The following is an 18,906-nucleotide window of genomic DNA, read 5'->3' as shown; positions in this document are numbered from 1 at the left end:
GCTTATTTGATTTAACTTTCCAGACATGTATTGGGGGTATAAATTTTACGATCTGACACATTTTTTGTGTGGCTTTATACACTGATAAAATTAATTTGTACAATGTGGAATTTAAACCTATGCAACATAAACAAAACATATTATTCCACATTAGTGATTTTTCATCCTTGCCACAAAAGAAGTGCTTGCCAGACATGCTCATTAATTATATATAAATACATATGACAGAATGAGGGGTTAACCATATATGCATGTGACCTGGCAAGGTCTGGTTTGTAAATTCATGTGTATATGAGTATCATTCAATTCTGAAGTCCATCCAAGGCCAGAAAAAGACTATTATAATTATACAAACATAACTGTCAGTATACCCTCAGTCACACAAATAATTCATATGTGCTCCAGTGCTATACATGCTTATTGTTATTAATAATTATGTTGTTTTATTTGTTTTAAAGTGAGTGGACAAGCATTACTCTGACTCTATAATTGTGTAATTGACAAATATAATTGTACTGATATCCACAGTTACATATGTAATATATCTCTGATATCCTGTGTATGCTCAATGCACATGCCATAGATATTCATTCTTATGTGCATATATTTTTATACTGTTAATTTTTATATAAAGTAAAGTGGGACATCAGTAAGAAAAGTTTGCCTTAGCTAAATTAGAACCCATGATCACCTATATTATCACCCTTAACTTACATCTGCTGCCACAGGAACAACTAGACATCAGTTGTATATTTTCACGTTCACTACTCTATATGTGCTGATCACCACGCAACACCACTTACCATGTTAGTGCGCTGACAAACTACAAATGATACCATGTATTTGTTTTGAAATTGTCTACGTCTGCTTCCTGTCTGCAGGTGTTCTGGACCTGAGATTGTTGTGGAAGATTGCTGAATGTCACACAATGCTGTTTAGTGGATTTGGCAATGGTAAGGAAAAAAATGCAACAATGTATCCATTTTGAAATTGAGTACTCTTTGCTTCCTGTATGCTTCATGTGTGACTCATTAAGTCAGGTTTGTGTGAAGTTAGGTGATGCACAAACATGCCAGGCAAATCCTTCTAAGCAGTGTTTATTAAAAGACAAATGTGAGACTTGAACCATGATCTACAGATAGTATATACTGTGTGGTTCATTGTGTTTAGCAGGTGTGCTATACAAACACATGATTCACAGGTGTAGTTTATGTAGCCTTTATTTGATTTATCCATTTCACCGTGTTTAAGCTAAGCCATGTGTCATGCAAATAGTAATATTAAAAAAAAACATAAACAGCATTACAAAATAAATTTGAGTACACATTAAAGATTTTTACACAAGTTTGGATTTGAACTGTCACACCAATGAACCTAAAAAACACAGTAAGGGTGTATTATCCCTCTTTGCCACAGAAACAGCTTTGCAGCAGAAATGCAAATCATTGTGTAGACAAGCAAGTCCTATTTCATCCACAGTATTAACAAGACATATAACACTTGTACACTCTCAGCTGTTTGCATGTGTTAATTATAGATTTAGTGCAATGACTGATCACACAAGCATTTATGACTATTGCTTGCAGCAAAGCAGCTCTCTCTTCTCTTTGAATTGTGTTCATTTTTCTCTTATCTGAGCAGTAATCTCAGACATGCAGTCTGTAAGGCATTTTGTATCATTGTTCTTAAAATGTATATGAATATTAAATGGCAATAATATGCAGTTTTCAACAAAGGCAGTGGATTCTGGATATTAGTAAACAGAAACTGAGAAATGTGTGCTGCTTACTTACATTTAAAACTCGGATACAATTACTTTTACACTTTGTAAGTGTAGCCTGGGTGATACACCCACTGCAGCTAAGGCAGTCTGTATTGCTGTTGTGTTTTCCTTCTCCCTACCACTAATTATTCACAGTTGCAATACATTAGCAACTAACACTGAGGGAGTGCTTGCACTATGTTTACACCTGCTACACGGAGCCAAGATTTTGGGATTCAGCAGTTCTAATGAGGTCATACCTCATTTGCATCTTCACCATGCTCATGGGCCTGAATCTACACTATAAAAAACATAACCATGTAGCCAGGGAACCTGAAGGAGAGTTATGTATGTGGACAATGCAGAAGAAAATTTGTATTATTTTGGATTTATCTGCACAGATGACTTCTGATCTTGATAAGGTATGATTGTATTTTTCAATTATTTCAATTACATACTAGATTTGCTCATGTTACTAGGAAAATACACACACACACACACACACACACACACACATATATATATATATATATATATATATATATATATATATATATATATATATATAGCAAATGCAACTTTTATCCGTATGCACTTCTGACGCTGTATTTTTGTCAGGGCATTTTATTTTCTCAGATACACAGTCTTATTAACTTCCATCACAAGTGTTGTTGTTACAACTGTTTCTCTTGCACTCTTCTATGTTATTTCAGTGAAATTGAAATGTCCTATATTGTCAATGACACAGGGGGTGTTAGCCATCTAGGATGGCCCATAGACACCTCTAGGGGAATGCTAGGCACAAGTAGAGGTGACTGGCAGTTGCATAAAAATGACTGTTCTGTGGTAAATGTGTACACCTGTTTTTGAGACAGTTTGTTTGAAAGCACTTATAAGAATTAACTGATGTGTTAGCCCTTGCTTGGTGAAAATTGTAATTTATATGTTGTTTTGGCTGTGGGAGAGCCAAGTTCAATTTTTGTGTTGCCACAACAAAAAACTTTTTTTACAAATGTTTGATTTTGTTAGTCCTTGTTTAGGATCAAACCTTGGTTTGTGTGTGACTGTGATATGTTACAACCACATAATCTTTTTTATATTTAATAACTGAAGTTTTATGTTTCTCTAGTAGGTAATATTAATAAATTGATAATATGTGTAATATCTAAGTAGGACTTTTATTTATGTGATATTTATATATATTATCCTTTTGTGTTTTATGTCACCTATGATTATGGTACCCAAGTGCCCCAGTCCTTGCAACACCCCCTTCAGTGAGTTTGAGAATTATGTCATTTTCCAAGCCTTTGGGTGACATGGTGCCTTTCTGCTTGAGAGAGGACATAGGGATATGTCTGGCAGAATGCAGATTTGGAACCAAATAGTGAATGGGATCAGTGCCATAGGGGGATACAGTAGAACATATGATCAGGTGCATCATACGGCCAATGGCAGTGGCCTGTGGACAGCTGGCTACTGGTGATGGCTTGCTACAGAGCTACTACTCACACCAAATGAAGAGATCCTGTCCAGTGACAGGGATCCAGAGAGCTCAGTGGAAAGTGCACAACAGTATGTAATTGATGTTGATGCTGCTATTTCAGGGAAGACAAGTATGTCCTAGGAGGAGCTTCCAGGTAAGCTTACATATGTCAATTTTCAACAGTTTTTTGTACAGTAAAATATTAAAAGTAATAGTTAAGTTGGTTTAATAATTTTTATTGGGGGACCTATTTATAGATTGATACAGTTAACATGTCAGCCAAGCTTCAGTTAGAGGCATTGTTAATGGACATATAAAGGCAATAAATTCATCCCTCTGTGTTATTTGTATTGTGGTGATGGTGTCCTTACCTTTTGCTTAACTTTTTCTAGGACCATCCTCCCTAGCAAGTGTGGAGTCATCTGCACATGATAAGCCAAACATTTTTATTTCAGTACTGATGACCATTTGACAGAAAGATGCATTTATCCATATATGTGAGCTGGGTGTCAGGACTGTGTGTGTATTGCTGTACCTTCTATGATAGTGGCACCAGTGTTAGTTTGTTAGCATATATTAAATTGTAGTAGTGTAGGTTTTAATTTCTTTCCTGTGTTTGTTGCTTATCACAGGTGATCCTGACAGTGGAAGTGTAGGATTCTTGTCACCTGATAGAGTATCGCCAGACTCTGATGATGATGGTGGACAAACACAGGCACAGTTGAGGGATGCAGAGGTTGAATCTGACACTGAGGATGACATTCAGCAATCCATTATATTTCCATAAGATGCAGCCAGTAAGCCTACACAAACATATTCCAGTCAGCCCTCAGATATTGAACAAGTGGAGGGTGAAACACTTGATTAGGGTAGTGTGATTACTGCGGTTTCAGGGACTGTTGACTTTGGCCATAGCCAAAGTGTGGATGAGGTGCCGTGCAGGAGGGTTGCTAGGGGTGCTCACTGAAGGCCTGCTGCCCACCCTCCACCTGATCCTGGTATGTCTTTCCATGCCACTTGATGTATGTTCAGGGCCATCATGGAGGCACAGACATTTTCCAATAGGATCTCTGAGGAAATGCTTAGGGTTGTAGATGTGGCACAGGCTGACATGCATGACTGCCTCCACCATGTTGCTGATTCAATAGATCAGATGAATGACAAATTGGAATGGGTGGTGTCTGTGATGGAATGTCTGATGGGAGGGTGATGGCATCCATGTGGATGTAGGTCAGCCACATCATCTGATGTTAGCTGATGTGGCCATGCCTGTTCACGCTTTGGTAGTGGCACTAGTTCCACGGCTCCATCAATGGTTGTGGTGTCCACACTCAGATGTGGTAGGCCATGGGGCTGCGGTCCTGGGCATACTCGTGAAGAGAGCTCATCCAGCAGACATCAGTCATATTTATGTAGCAGTAGTGCATCTATGTATTAGCAGTGCATCTGACTGTGGGCATGAATGTGCCAGTTCAACTCCTGGCAGACAGTTCTTGCAGTTGGGGATGATGACAATGAACTGTCACCTCTACCATGCATGGCTCATATCTGTCTGACATACCAGGACATACAGCTAGCACAGAGCTTGGCTGTGTTCTTGCAGATACTCACACACCAATTTCACCTGGAGTGCCCATACAGACACATGTGCATAACAGTTACATTGAGTCAGTCATGAGGCTTACAGAACATTCTGTCTCAGTGTCCATTTGATACTTTATCCAAATGTCTGCCTGTTTGTCTTTCTTACTCACATGCATTCACTAGATGTTGTGCCAGCCTAGCTCTCCTGCCCCCCCCCCCACAATACCCTATGCAAATGATGATGACTGCGCTATATCCTTGTTTTCTATCTTTTGGATTTAGGGATATACAAGTCTTTTGTCTGATGCTCATGGTGCATAGCTGACTGAGTGCTTAGTATATCTGTGCTTGTGATGCTGTTTTGCAAATTGTACTGCTTTCTTATGGGTTTTTGTAATGTGTACATCCCTCCCAACCTCTTAGACCAACAAAGCTGAACCAAGCCATAAATATAAGTGGTACAAAGGCCCAACAACAATAGGGAGAATTTTAAAATATTTTGGTCTTACAAACTTAAACAGTTGATCGAATAACAGGTTGTCCATTACTACATGATTTTTCAGAGGTATATGAAGTCTGAAACTGAAATGTGTATCGTTATTTTCTAACTTCGATCTTTAATGATTTGCCAGTACAAAAGTATGAGGTCAAACTGGATATTCTGTGAAAATCTGTACATTTGAGAGGTATGAATGTGTGAATCATTGATGCATGAGACCTATTAGTTGACAGAGGACACGTATTCACACGTCACTGCTGTCACATATTGATGTCATCACTGGAAAAATCACCCACCTTCTACCTACTTACATTAGCAAGTAGCAGTATGCAAGGATATGCCATTCATTTGCATTCTTAGACATTTATTTTTTTCTATTCCAGGTTCAACACTTACATAGGAAATCTGGCAGTTGCAAAATGTTTAATTTGGGTTTGACTCTGTGTGATGCTAGCAGTACACAGACATTACAAGGGTAAGTAAAACTTGTGAGCAGCCTGGCATCAATGTTATTGTATGTATATACATAGGATGAAGGGTTTAGTCCCTTAGATGGTGAGCATGTGTGCTATCCATTGCTTTTTGGCCAGTGTGAGAGCATATTGTGCATGCCTACATCTGCCTGCACTCACAGCAGCTGCTGGTTCCCCTTCTGACTCCTCATCTGCATGTGGTTTTGTGACCTTGCCACTGACAGTGGGATGTATGGCCCTCATCCTTGATGTTCCTGCTGAAGCTGTTTTCTCAGGATAATATTGTGAAGCATGGCACAGACAGTGAAAATTTCAGCACATGTACAGGGACTGTACTGCAGGGCTCCCCCAGATGTATCTTGCACCAGAACCATGACTTCAGCAACCCAAACACATGCTCTGTGATATTTATTGTTTGAGAATGTGCATCATTACAGCATGCAGTTTTCATTTGGAATGTGTGAATTTCTAATGGGTGTCATCAGCCATGGTTCCAATGCAAAACCTGCATCCTACAGTAAATGACATGTGTGATATCCCCCCTAAGCCTGTGGACATAGCTAACCTGTTGGCTAACAGGTTCTTTGAAAACTTCAGTCCCCATGTCCTCACCACATGTACTCCATGAGATCACTACCACCTTTCCCCTACCTTGTATCTCTAAAGAGCAGATCATAAACACCCTCTCTAAGGCCAAAAACACAGCATCTATGGGACCTGATAACATCCCAGACTGCATCCTACATGGGCTCAAACAAGAATTAGCAACACCATCAGGTATTTTTTTCAGTCATAGTGTAAGCACCGGCTTCAACCCAGCTGAATGGAAAATGGCCACCATTATTCCCTTGCACAAAGGTAGTGCTTCCACTGACCCCAGGAACTATAGAGCTATTAGCCTGACTAGCCTTATCTGTAAGGCCATAGAGTGAATCATCATGGACCTTATCAATAAAGATATACTGTAGATAATCTCCAAACACATGACCCTATTCAGTTTGGATTTGTCAAAGGGAGATTATGCCTGTTAAACCTAGTGGACTTATTCGAGACAGTCAAAAAGGCCCTGGATGAGGGGAAATCTGTGCATATATCCTACCTAGACATAGCCAAGGCTTTTGACACTATCCCCCACTCAGGCATCATTGACAAACTAACCCAGCTAGGTATCAACCCTTATATCATTAGATGGATCACTAACTGGCTCACTGATAGAACACCTATAGTCAAAATAGCGGAATCCACCTCCAACAGTAGGCCTGTAACTAGTGGTGTTCCACAGGGATCAGTCCTGGAACCTCTACTGTCTGGAATCTAATTCTCTGAAGTACAAACAAAACCTAAAGCTCTGTGTCTGACAACGTTTGCTGATGACTGCAAACTTTGAGTGGTCATAGAATCTCCAAATGATGTCAACATCCTACAAGAGGGTCTTACACAAACAAATGATTGGTGACAAAGTCATGGCCTTAAACTCAATGCAAAAAATATATTATCATCCCTATTGATATGAGTGATGTTCATGCTAACTACCACATCACTAGCAGCACCCTAAGTATGCAATCAGTGGTGAAAGACCTGGGCACACAGGTTGGTGGCAACCTTACCTTTAATCACCATGTCTCCCCAGTGATAAGCAGGGCATTCTATATTGCTCATCTCATAAGTAAGGGCATTGCCTCCAGAAAAAAAAGAAGTTATAATCTCCCTGTGTATGGCTGCGGTGGTACAGTGGTAGCGTTGTTACCTCACAGCAAGAAGTTCTCCCATTCAATTCTCGGCTGGGCTTGGGAGGGCCTTCTGTGTGGAGTCTGCATGTCCTCCCCGCGGTTGGGTAGTGTTCGAAAGACATGCGTGCATAAATGGGCATGCCTTTGTTGAAGGTTGGGCGTCGAGCTGCCCCCTCGGCGTTTTGTAAAAATCTACTGCCAATCATTAGCGGATCACAGTTCCGCTGTGGCGACCCCTTACCGGGAAATGCCCAAAGACAAACAACAACAATCTCCCTGTACTCTTCCCTCATCAGACCAATAATTCAGTGCAATATCCCTTTTGGTATGTACCTTTCCAAGCACCTACAGCAATTGGAGAGGACTCAAAGGTTCCTCACATGGAAAATTCAAGGTCTTCTGTATCTGTCCTACATAAATCATCTGAAATCACTGTAACTTAATTCTGTTTCATACAAACTACTCAGAGGCTTTCTCTGTCTTGCATATATGGCAATTTCTGACCCTGCTTTATTGGAAATGCTGCATATCTGCAAGTCAAATGGTACAGAGGTTACTCACGCTAAAGACCTTAACCTGGTATGTGACATTAATAGAACCTGCTGGAGGGACAGATTTGTCTCCCAGAGGTTGCCACACCTTTGGAACAGACTCCCACTCCATGTCAAACAGAGCACCTCATTGGCCCTCTTCAAACACAATCTGGATGATTGGACAGGTAACCATAAATTCACCTTGGATGTTCCACCTGTGTGCATCTTGGATAGGGGCAATAGGTGCTGATCATAGAAATAAGGGTAGAACTTGGCTAGGCTTGTAAGGGCACTAGGGCCATTAGTCTACTAACTTGCTATGATCCTATCATCCTAATACAGTTGAGAGTTGTGCCAGATATGTGAGTTGTGGTAACTACCTGGGTTGCCAGTACACACATTCAGGATAATTCCCTTAGTGTTATACATGACCTGAAAGTTAATGGAGTGGAAGTAATTTCTATTTATGTACACCTTTTCGTGTTCCACAGGTGGTGTTTTGATTTCTACATGTGCAGAATCTATGTACCCAGGGTCTATATTAGATACTCGAACATTTAAAAGTTCAAATCACTAAAGAAGAACTTTAGTGATGGATATATATAAAAATTTAAAAAAAAAATATATATATATATATATATATATATATATATATATATATATATATATATATATATATATACTATAAGGCGTAAGCAGGGTTGCAAGCTCCCCTGCACCCCCCACGTGGGGGGCTGTGCCCCTCCACACCTGCTACTACTTAAATATACCAACTCCAAGATTGAGCTACAGTGTAGGAAATGGGAAATTCTCCGTTTCCACACTGTAGCACACTGAAGTGCGATCTCTGAGTTGGTATATTTAAGCAGCGGGGGGTGTGAGGGGTGCAGGGGGCTTTCCCCCCTGATTAAACCCTTTATTTATTTATTTATTTATTTTAATTTTGTTTTTGTAAATATTCGAACTTTTAAAAGTTCAATCACTAAAGTTCGTTGTTTAGTGATTCAAACTTTTAAACGTTCGAATATCTAATACAGACCCATGTACCCAGAACTTCGGTGTAGCAGGCTACAGAACTCCTGCATAGTTGTGAATCTGTCCTCAGGGAAAATATATGTAGTCACAGATATGTTGTAGCACAGCATTCAGGAATTAGGTTCATAGGTGTTTACTAAGCTAATGATCACAAGGGCCTTTTTAAGCCTATCCATGCATCCCAAATCTCTGATGAGTTCTGATACCCTTGATAATTGTAAGCATGGGCCTGGGAGATGAAACATTTACTGGTTACCTGTGCCCATTAGAGACATAGGTGCCAAACTTGGGATGAATTTCCAGTTTCCTATCCAATTATCCAAGTTTCACATGAATTGGGTTAGGAAAGAATTCTGCTTCACATGGATGGAGAGCCTGTTCCATAGATGGAGTAGTCTCTGGAATACATACCTGCCTCTCCAGCAGGGCCCATTCTGGTACTGTTTGTTTTGTGGATATGCAGGAGGTCCATCAGAGTGGGGTCTGACAATGCCATGTATGCCAGGCAGAGATCTCCCCTCAAAAGCCCGTAGGAGACAAAATACAGGGATAGAGCCTTGAGGAAGTCTGCATATGACATATTACTTCTGCCCTGTATTCTTTTAGTGAGAAACCTCTGTAGATGTTCCAGTTGTTGGATATGCCTGGATAGGTACATACCAAAGGGGGCATTGTACTCAATGATATGTCTGATGAATGCTTAATATAGTGGAACAATGACTTCCTTGGACTAAAATGCTATACCTTTGTTGATAAGTTGCACAACATAGAATGATTTCCTCACCACTGTAGATACATGATGATCAAAGACTAGATCACTATCTATGTGTGTCCCTAAGTCCCTGACTACTGGGTCAACTGTAAGGGGTGTGTTGTCAATATGATAGTTACCAGGGATGGATGCCTTTCCAAAGGATACTTTTATGCATTTCCTGGCATTTAGTTTTAGTCCATGGCTCTGACACCAGTTGTTTGTCTGTGTCAGCCCTCCTGGGCAACATTTGTGTCAATGTGAGATTCAATGACAGATCCTAATTTGTAATCATCTGCAAATTTAGTCAGCCAAAGACCACTGACATTGGCCTTGACTTCTGAAAAGTAAATGTCAAAAAGTAGCAGTCCAAGGACTGATTGCTGAGGGACTCCAGTTGAGACTGGCATCTTTGTAGAGGTGGACTTCCCAATTCTAATTTCCTGGGTCATGTCTGTGAGCCAGTTGGCTATCCACTGGGTGACATACGGGCTTATACCTAAACTCTTGCTTTCGTCAACAATTCCTGAGTGGGATATTGTGTCAAATGCCTTGGCCAGGTCAAGGTAGGCAGTGTGAACACTTTTGCCCTCATCCATTGCTTTGGTGTAGGATTCTGGATGCTGATGCCTGTGACAACTCCCGCATGTCCCCTGTTGGTCTCTGGAATGTTTCTGTAACTAATATTTTAAGTGCTACATATGCCTTAGTCTCCACCAGGTATTCGGTCCCCTCGGTTTGCCTTTGCTCTCAGTTGAGGATGACAAGAGGTTGCAGAGTTCCTGCAGTTTGTCTCTATCCACCCTGTGGTGCTCTACAATTTCCACCTCATGCAGATTGTGAAAAGTTAAACAAAGTCTAAACACTTTTCTCTTTCTTGGTCATGGCCTATTAGCAGAAGCAGCAGCAACACAGACTTGGGCCTGTTGCACATACACATAAATAAGAGCAACAGCAGCCCCTAACATTCTTCCCATGTAGACTAGTATCTGTGGCTGCATTCCAGTAGGATTTGGAATTCACAGGGCAAACCAGCACTGAGTTTACATGATTACTGTATAGCTTGTTGAATAGTTCCTCCATCTTGGATTGGTTTCATTAGCAAACAATTCAGCTACTTGTGCTGTACTCAGCATGACACATCATTTATCAGATTTGTGCATCCTATACACCATAGGGGTTGGGAGGGTGGCCTAATGGTTAGGGTGCTTGCCTTACAAACACAAGGTACAGGGTTTGAATCTCACAGGGGATATATAACTGGCTAGGCTTAAAATGGCCCACAAGGGCAGTTAACCTAGTACTAACCTAAGGGGGGGGTGACATAATGATTAAGGTGTTTACCTTAAAGACACAAGGAGCAGGGTTTGATTCTCACATGGGGTAAATGGCTAGGCTTCAAATGACCCAAAAGGGCAGTTAACCTAGTACTAATCTATGAATCTATATGAATCTATGTAGAGCCACTTACTGAATGCAAAATTGTGCACTATCATGTGACACACACACACACACACACACACACAGGTTTATCAGACCATGTAGTCTTTATTGAATCTGCACTACAGACTTTTATAGATAGAATTATAAACAAAGAATTCTACAGACATAATTCTAAATATATAATTTTAAAAATAAAAGTTGTCATATAGAATTTTATACAAAGAATTAAAAATAATTCTAAACATAGAATTCTACAGAGAAAATTGTATGCAAATAATATTACTGAAAGTATTTATATATATATATATATATATATATATATATATATATATATATATATATATATATATATATATATATATATATATATATATATATATATATATATATATATATATATATATATACAGATTACAGTACAAAAAGCAAATTAAAAATCCACCAATATAATTTTATTTACAGACTTCAACAGATAATTTTAAACAGATGAACAGATAATTACACAAACAGAATTTTGCAAGTAAAATGTTAAGCACAGAATTGAATAGATTGACTCAAAATATAAAATACTACAGATGGAATTCTAGAGAGGAACACAGTATTCATCTAATAAAATTTCAAGTAAAATATTCAATTCAGAATTAAAAAAAAATATGAAGGTAGAATTCAAGCTACAATATTCTAATGACAGAATAATACATATATAATTCTAAGCACTGAATTTGAAAATAGAGATAAAAACATTCCTGGGGATTTAATAAAATCTATGTAGGCATAGTGTAAAGCCTAAAAGGAAGGTACCATGTCAGTGTACATGGTACCCCCTCAGTAGTGCACCATGCATATTAATGAAGGCGAGTTTCTGAAGGAAAGCCATGTAATATGGTTATTGAATCAGAGTAGGGAATGTGTTACTATGTCCAGAGATGAGTAACACACCCTGTGCACTGTCAAAGTGCAGGATAGCAATGTACGCAAGCGTAATAAAGGGTTATTATGTTATCTTTTATTTATTTATTTGTTTATTTTTGTGTTTGCGCAGCACAGTGAACAGCACTGGACATGTGCCAGACATCTAAAAATAGACACCAGATATATTTAATTAAGAAGGAAAGGTCAAGTTTAAGCATAGCTGAGCATGTTTATGTGGCACGCTGCTGTGCTCAGCGGTGCTTAAATGTAGATGACAGTTATATGTAAAAGTATACAAGCATTCCACACAGACAGGTAGCCAAATGGTTAGAATGACAGCCTTATGTGCAGTAGCTGCAGGGTTAGAATACACAGACAGGTTATGTTGCAAATACACATTATGAGAATTATTTTTAATCCCGATTACATGTTGTTTGATTACACAGGCAGGTTATTAAATTTATTTTGCAAATGCACATTTATGAGAAGTACTATTAAATCCTTGATTGAATTCTGTATGAATACACAGGTTATTAAGCATTTATATTGCAAATACACATTATGAAATGTATTTTTAAATTGTGCTTTGCTGCACTCAGCTAAGCTGTGCAATGCACAGCTAAGCCTTGCCAAGCACTGCTTAAACAAAGAATATTTTAGCAGTGCTTATCTGGTTTGCAAATTGTTAAGTGGTGCGAAGCACTGCTAAGCAATGCCACTTTAAGCATTGCTCAGCTCAGCAAAGCTGATTTGCACACCACTAAGCATTGTTGAGCATTGCCAGTTTAATCACTGCTCAGCAGAGCTCATCAGGTTTGAGCAGTGCTAAGTGAAGCACTGCATTTTTATAAATTTCCCAGTGGCTGTCAAGGGCAGGAAAACAGGTTTATGTAAGTACAACAGGTGGGAATACAGCAGAACCAGTTGGAGTTTGAACCTGGTAGGAGCTCTGGCAGGTGTTGGACAGGGTGGTGCTTCCGGGCGCAGAGGTGGGGCATTCTAGACTCCAGGATCATGGCTGGAATCCTTGAAAAATACCATGATGCCCGGCTCCTGCAGGGCCAGTACCAGGGATCAGAGTACAAGTCAGAAGCCTGGGACCGGCTGGCACAAGATCTCACCAGTGCTACAGGTATCCCCCTCACAAGTGAGCAGGTCCATGATCATTATGATGATCTGAAGTGATGGAAGAGGGAACCTCTGCATGCTGGGTCCAGAATGCTTGAGACCAGAATGCCCCCCAAATTTGTAAGTACTGTTTGCTTTGTTTTACCAATACCTAATCTGAATGTGTGATAGACAGGTACACATAATGGTGTGCTTCTCTCCCTACAGCTGCAGAGGAGAGAGCTCACAACTTGGAGGCTCTTGCAGGGCACCTGGCCAGGTTGCACCTTGAGTGTGGTGAGTGCAGATATATCTTGCAATCTATAGTCATATAAGCACAAAAGAGTAATGTAGTAACTGCCATTAGGTATATACAGTTTTGATTGTACTGCAATAAATGTGATCTTAGACCTGGACTGCAATAAGTGAGTAATGCCAGGTATAGTTCAATAAAGATGAAACATGAAACCTGATAATATTAAAGAAATAAAGTTTCTACTTCATTAATTGTGGAATTATAGCTGCATTGCAACACCTGCATTATATGAACAGTTCTGCAATAAAGACTGGAAAAATATAACAGTCACTGCATGAAGTCACCCCTAATAAAGCTGTGTTGTGCAATACATATGTATTTTGGGCTGTTGTTCATGAAATCAAATATTACATTTGCTGTGAACTAAAACCACAAATAATACCACTAAGTGATTGAAGGTTACCTAATAAAGAGTGTTCTCCTAAACTGTACATTTGGAGCTGTACTACAAGAAAAAATGCATTATATTTGTTCTGCACTAAGATCTGAAGCAATAATATGAACAGCCAAGGTATATTGTGTATATCAGGATTGTCTTGTGTTAACCATTGCATTTCAGATATATGCATTCCTGCTCTGAGGTACGCTGCTGTAGGCAAGTATGAAACTTTAATAGCTGTAGACTGAAAATATACCATCTGCAACTGTATATGAGTCAGGTAGCCAACCCAGCATATGGTTTGTACACATCACATATATTTCCACCCACTAGGGGTATATTGTGTTCAAGTGTCACTGCAGTCTTGTATAACACTCTACTTCTATTACCAGGTTATATTTTGTTACCAGGTGAGCTCTAGGCAAATATCAGTCAGTGAATATGCAGCATTCGCTCAGTAGCTCAGTTTGATAAATGCTAGGTCTGATGTGCATTTTGTCACACATAGACCAGTGTTCAAATCCAATGACAAGTACTACTAAATATTATTGAATTAGTTATGTATTGTTAACAGATGTTCTCCCCACAGGAATTACAGGTAAATAAATGGCTGCAAGAGCTATTAGAATGTGTTAATAATTTGTGTATTCAGATGTAATAGAGTGTTAACAGCATTGCTCAGCAATATGATAAGACTTCAGAAAATAAAGGCAACAAGTACAACACTAATAAAAGTTAATACAATAAATAAAATGTGTAATCTTGGTATGGCTGTATGCCTGGTGTGTCTGTAAATGTCTGCTGATAGTCTAACCCCATGCCTGCCAAGGATGACATGATAGTTGTAAACTCTCTGTACTGTGCATGATACATGTCTCTCAAGTGTCATGCTGTCATGGACTGTGATCAATGTTGCCTAATCCCTCTGTCACAGATCTGTCATCGACATGATTTATGTCAATAGCACAGTCACACTGCATCAATCCACAGTACACCTTGGTAGTGATATATGGCCCCCTGATGTGTAATAGTCCTCTGTAGTTGTGTACCTGTAGATGTTATAGCTTGACCCATACTGTCACATGCGGATAGCTTGAGAGGTATGTACATGCTACAGAAGCTATAGGGCAGCTGTATATATAAAGGAAGGGCAGACCTGTAGAGTATATAAGAGTACTATTGCAAAGAATATAGCCCATACTGTTATTAACGGACTGTATTTCTCTCTCCCCCCACCCCTTATCTGCATCATAATTTATTATTGTTATACATTAGTTATGGTTTATTATTAACATATGTTCTTCTCAAAATGTTATGTTGGACCTTGTGTTTTATTATTGTTATGTATTACAATGGTTGCATACTAACATACCTTGTTGAATTACCTATGTTGTTGGCCCTATGCAGTAACTGTTACTGGCTTGCTGTTAGTATACTGATTGTTATCTCACTTATTGTTGTGTTCCATATACTATGCAATGTTATGTTACCGGGTTATTTGCAATGTTCTGGCATGCTGTTATAACTAACTAAATGGTATGTTCATTACTAATCTATACACTTTGCAATACCTCAACAATATAGCTCAACTGGGTAGGCTGGTTCCAGGCAATCCACCTACCCTACCTCAGCTGGCCATGGCACCGTGTCCCATCACATCTGGGACCCAAGCCAGTGGTGCCCCATCTGCTGGCCTTGTACCACCTATGAGTGGAACCGCCTCAGGGGACGGGGACCCCCCCCCTTGGAGTGAGGGTAGAAGGGGGGTTGTCACCCAGGATCAGCTACTGGTGATGGTGTGCAGGATCATGCAGTGTGGCTACGAAAATCACTTGTGCTGGATTGAGGGAAAACTCGCCAACTTGGAGAGGCAAGGTGGCCCTGGTGCCCAGCCCCCAGCACAGCCACCTTCAGGGCAGTGAAGGAACAGTGTTGACTGCCCATGGATGGAGAGATCAGTCTCACTGCTGCCATCTGGGGGCACATAGCTCTCTAATTCTACAATACCCACCCCGTCCAAGGTGTTTACCCCATGTGTCGCACACCGCCCCTGTATGCTGTCTTGTTTGCCTTGTCTGTCTGCAAATACAACCTCTCCTACCCAATGTACCTCCCCACATGTACCTATATCCCTTCCAACATTCCACTCACCTTAAAAAAGGGCATCTGTTGTTGCTCCATACATAGCTTTCTCTTTCGCACTCACATCCACTGGACACAATTATTACATGAATTAATCAACACAGTTATGTTGCCCTCACCCCATTATCTGGAGTGTGAGGCTCCAAATTCCAAATTCTCTACAACCTGCACAGCTGTTGCTATAGTAGAAATGGAGAGCTACGGTCCTTTCCTACACCCGTCCAGACATCCCTACCTGCCTTTCAGTATTTTTCCCCCCTACTTGCCCCCATTTCACCACTTTTCCTATCTGCCATTTTTTCTTTTCTTTTTTTAAATTAACGATGGTTTAAGCAGAGCTAAGCAGCGCTATACCCCACAAACCCACTTAAAACTGCTTAAAGGTGCATTAATCACTTTCTGTGTTTCTGAAACTGTAAGGCACATCTGAAAAGTAATCACCCCTGCCAAGTCTCAAACCCAGACCCCTGTTAACCATAGCATAGTGCATTAGCCCACGAGGCCACTCAGCTCTGAAGTAAAGTAGGTGTTTCCATAAATATATCCTGATTGCCAATGACACACTCCTTGTACATATAATGGGAAAATTGGCAGTGTACTTGAGACTGTGATGCAGACACCAAACCAGTACACAGCCAAATAAATAATGATGGATGTACATGAGGCCTGATATATCAGGCATAGCTATCAACTGCACAGACTGTTGCAGAATGTCCACAGTTGTGCCACCTACTTTTGGCACGGTTTGCACAAAACCTTTTCTGTGTGTTGAAGTACCGGTAAGTCGGTACAGATTGAGGTCAGAAAATAATAACAGTTCAGTGTCACACATGCTAATGCGAATCCTGTGTAACAGACTGTATGAATACACATATATCTTGCAAGTACACCTGCTGCAGTATTGACTCAGAAGCTCAGGTTGTTACATTCCTAGCAAGCTGTGCATTTTGCCACCCACAGTCCTGGGTTCGAATCCAGTGTGTTGCACTTCAATGCCATGCTTGTGAATACAACAAATAATGACTGAGTCCTGCAATTTTAAGCAAAACAGGTTGCTGCTACTGCTTTCACTGCTACCCATGTTAGAACATCACAGACCTGTAGGTGGGGACACACTGCACAAATATGTATTGGCTACCTGTATGTCCCCTAAACTCTCTGATTGGCACTGTTACATAACATATATACCTTAAGCACATGCCTCACTTGGAGTGTTATGGGTACCCTCACCCTGGCTCTGCTGTAACAACAGAGCTGACACTGCTCCCTCACTGACACATACAGCTTGCTGTTCTCCAGTGTGTTCACACTTCCCAGTATGACTCCTGAGCAAAAAGCAGCAGCTGCAGCCTGCAACATATGCAGCAGTATGTTCAGCTACCTGCTACAGACCTACCATACCTCACAACCCCCTAGACCAAGGGATCCACACAACACCAATACATAAAGGGGGGCAAAGGTCAAGCAACAGGGGCATGTGTCCCTACAAACATACACAGCCAATAGACCAGTAGCTACTGCAGCAGCATGCATATTCTGTTGCATATGATGCATGATACTCACGTGTCTTCCCCCTTACTGACCTCAACCCACATTGTTTAACACTGAACTGCCACATAATTTGAAAGTCATTTGACAATGGCCAAACATGGCATACAAAAGTGTGGACATACCACATAAATCCCAACAGTGGATAGTAGTTTTACCTAGCTTCTGCGATGCTGTAGTCTCCACACTTCAGTGATGCCCATCTCAAAGACTAGGAATGGGGACAAAGCCTACATGAAGGCTTTAAATATAGCACTGTTGTACCATGTCATTGGCTAATGAAAGTGCAGCCCAGCTGTTCTGGATGCAATTAGCAAGTCTGAGCCACGGATTTGTGCACAGGCAATCACCTGTTATTGAACATTACCTACAAAGGGCAAGCAGCAGCCTATGGTAAACAGCTCTGTAACTTGCTCTACCAAGCCAGACTTAGATTTCAGAAGCATTCTCCTTCAGGATTTCTACACAAAAAGGATTACAGCCCTCTGTCAGGTATGTAATACAATTCCCCATTTAATGGGATACAGATGGGATGATGCAGTCATGGGGAATAGGGATTAGAACAGTAGGCCTGTAGTACATCTCTGGGAATGACATGGTGATAGTCTGCTGTCCAACAGCTACAGGCATGCCTTTCAACTCTACCTGCTGTGGCTTAGATCACAGCTCCAGCCCTTTCACTCCCTCCTACAACAGTCATCTCCTGTATGAATGCTACTGGATTGTGTGCTAGACAATAGTGATAGTAAGTAATGGTGGACACAGTTGTCATATCATATGATATACTGTCATTCAGCTCCTCTCAGTCTGTGGATGTCACACAGGAATACTTCAGACATTGTACAGGTGTCCCTGACTGTCCCTGATATATTCTGGCTAGGTCACTGTTTTGTCGACATTCGTATCTCATCACTTGAGAGCTATGGCTAGCCATTAGTAGTAGGGGGACACAGGCCCAACCTTAGCGACAGAGTGTACATATTGATCATACAAAGTAAGGGTATGAAGATAGTGATAGATATTACTGCAGCATAACTGCTTTCTGAGTGTTCTGGAGTGTGACAGCCAGATTATCCACAGTCTAAGAACAACCATCAATTATTGTCCAACAGTTTTCCAGACATCCACATATTTCTGGCAAAGGGACGACATATATCCGTCACACATACACATTCTGCCAACATCTGTGTACAGAACAAGTAGGACACC

This window comes from Protopterus annectens, chromosome 1.part0 (assembly GCF_019279795.1).
Source record: "Protopterus annectens isolate FY-2018-M chromosome 1.part0, PAN1.0, whole genome shotgun sequence".
NCBI lineage: Eukaryota > Metazoa > Chordata > Ceratodontiformes > Protopteridae > Protopterus > Protopterus annectens.
This window is presented reverse-complemented; position numbering follows the sequence as displayed.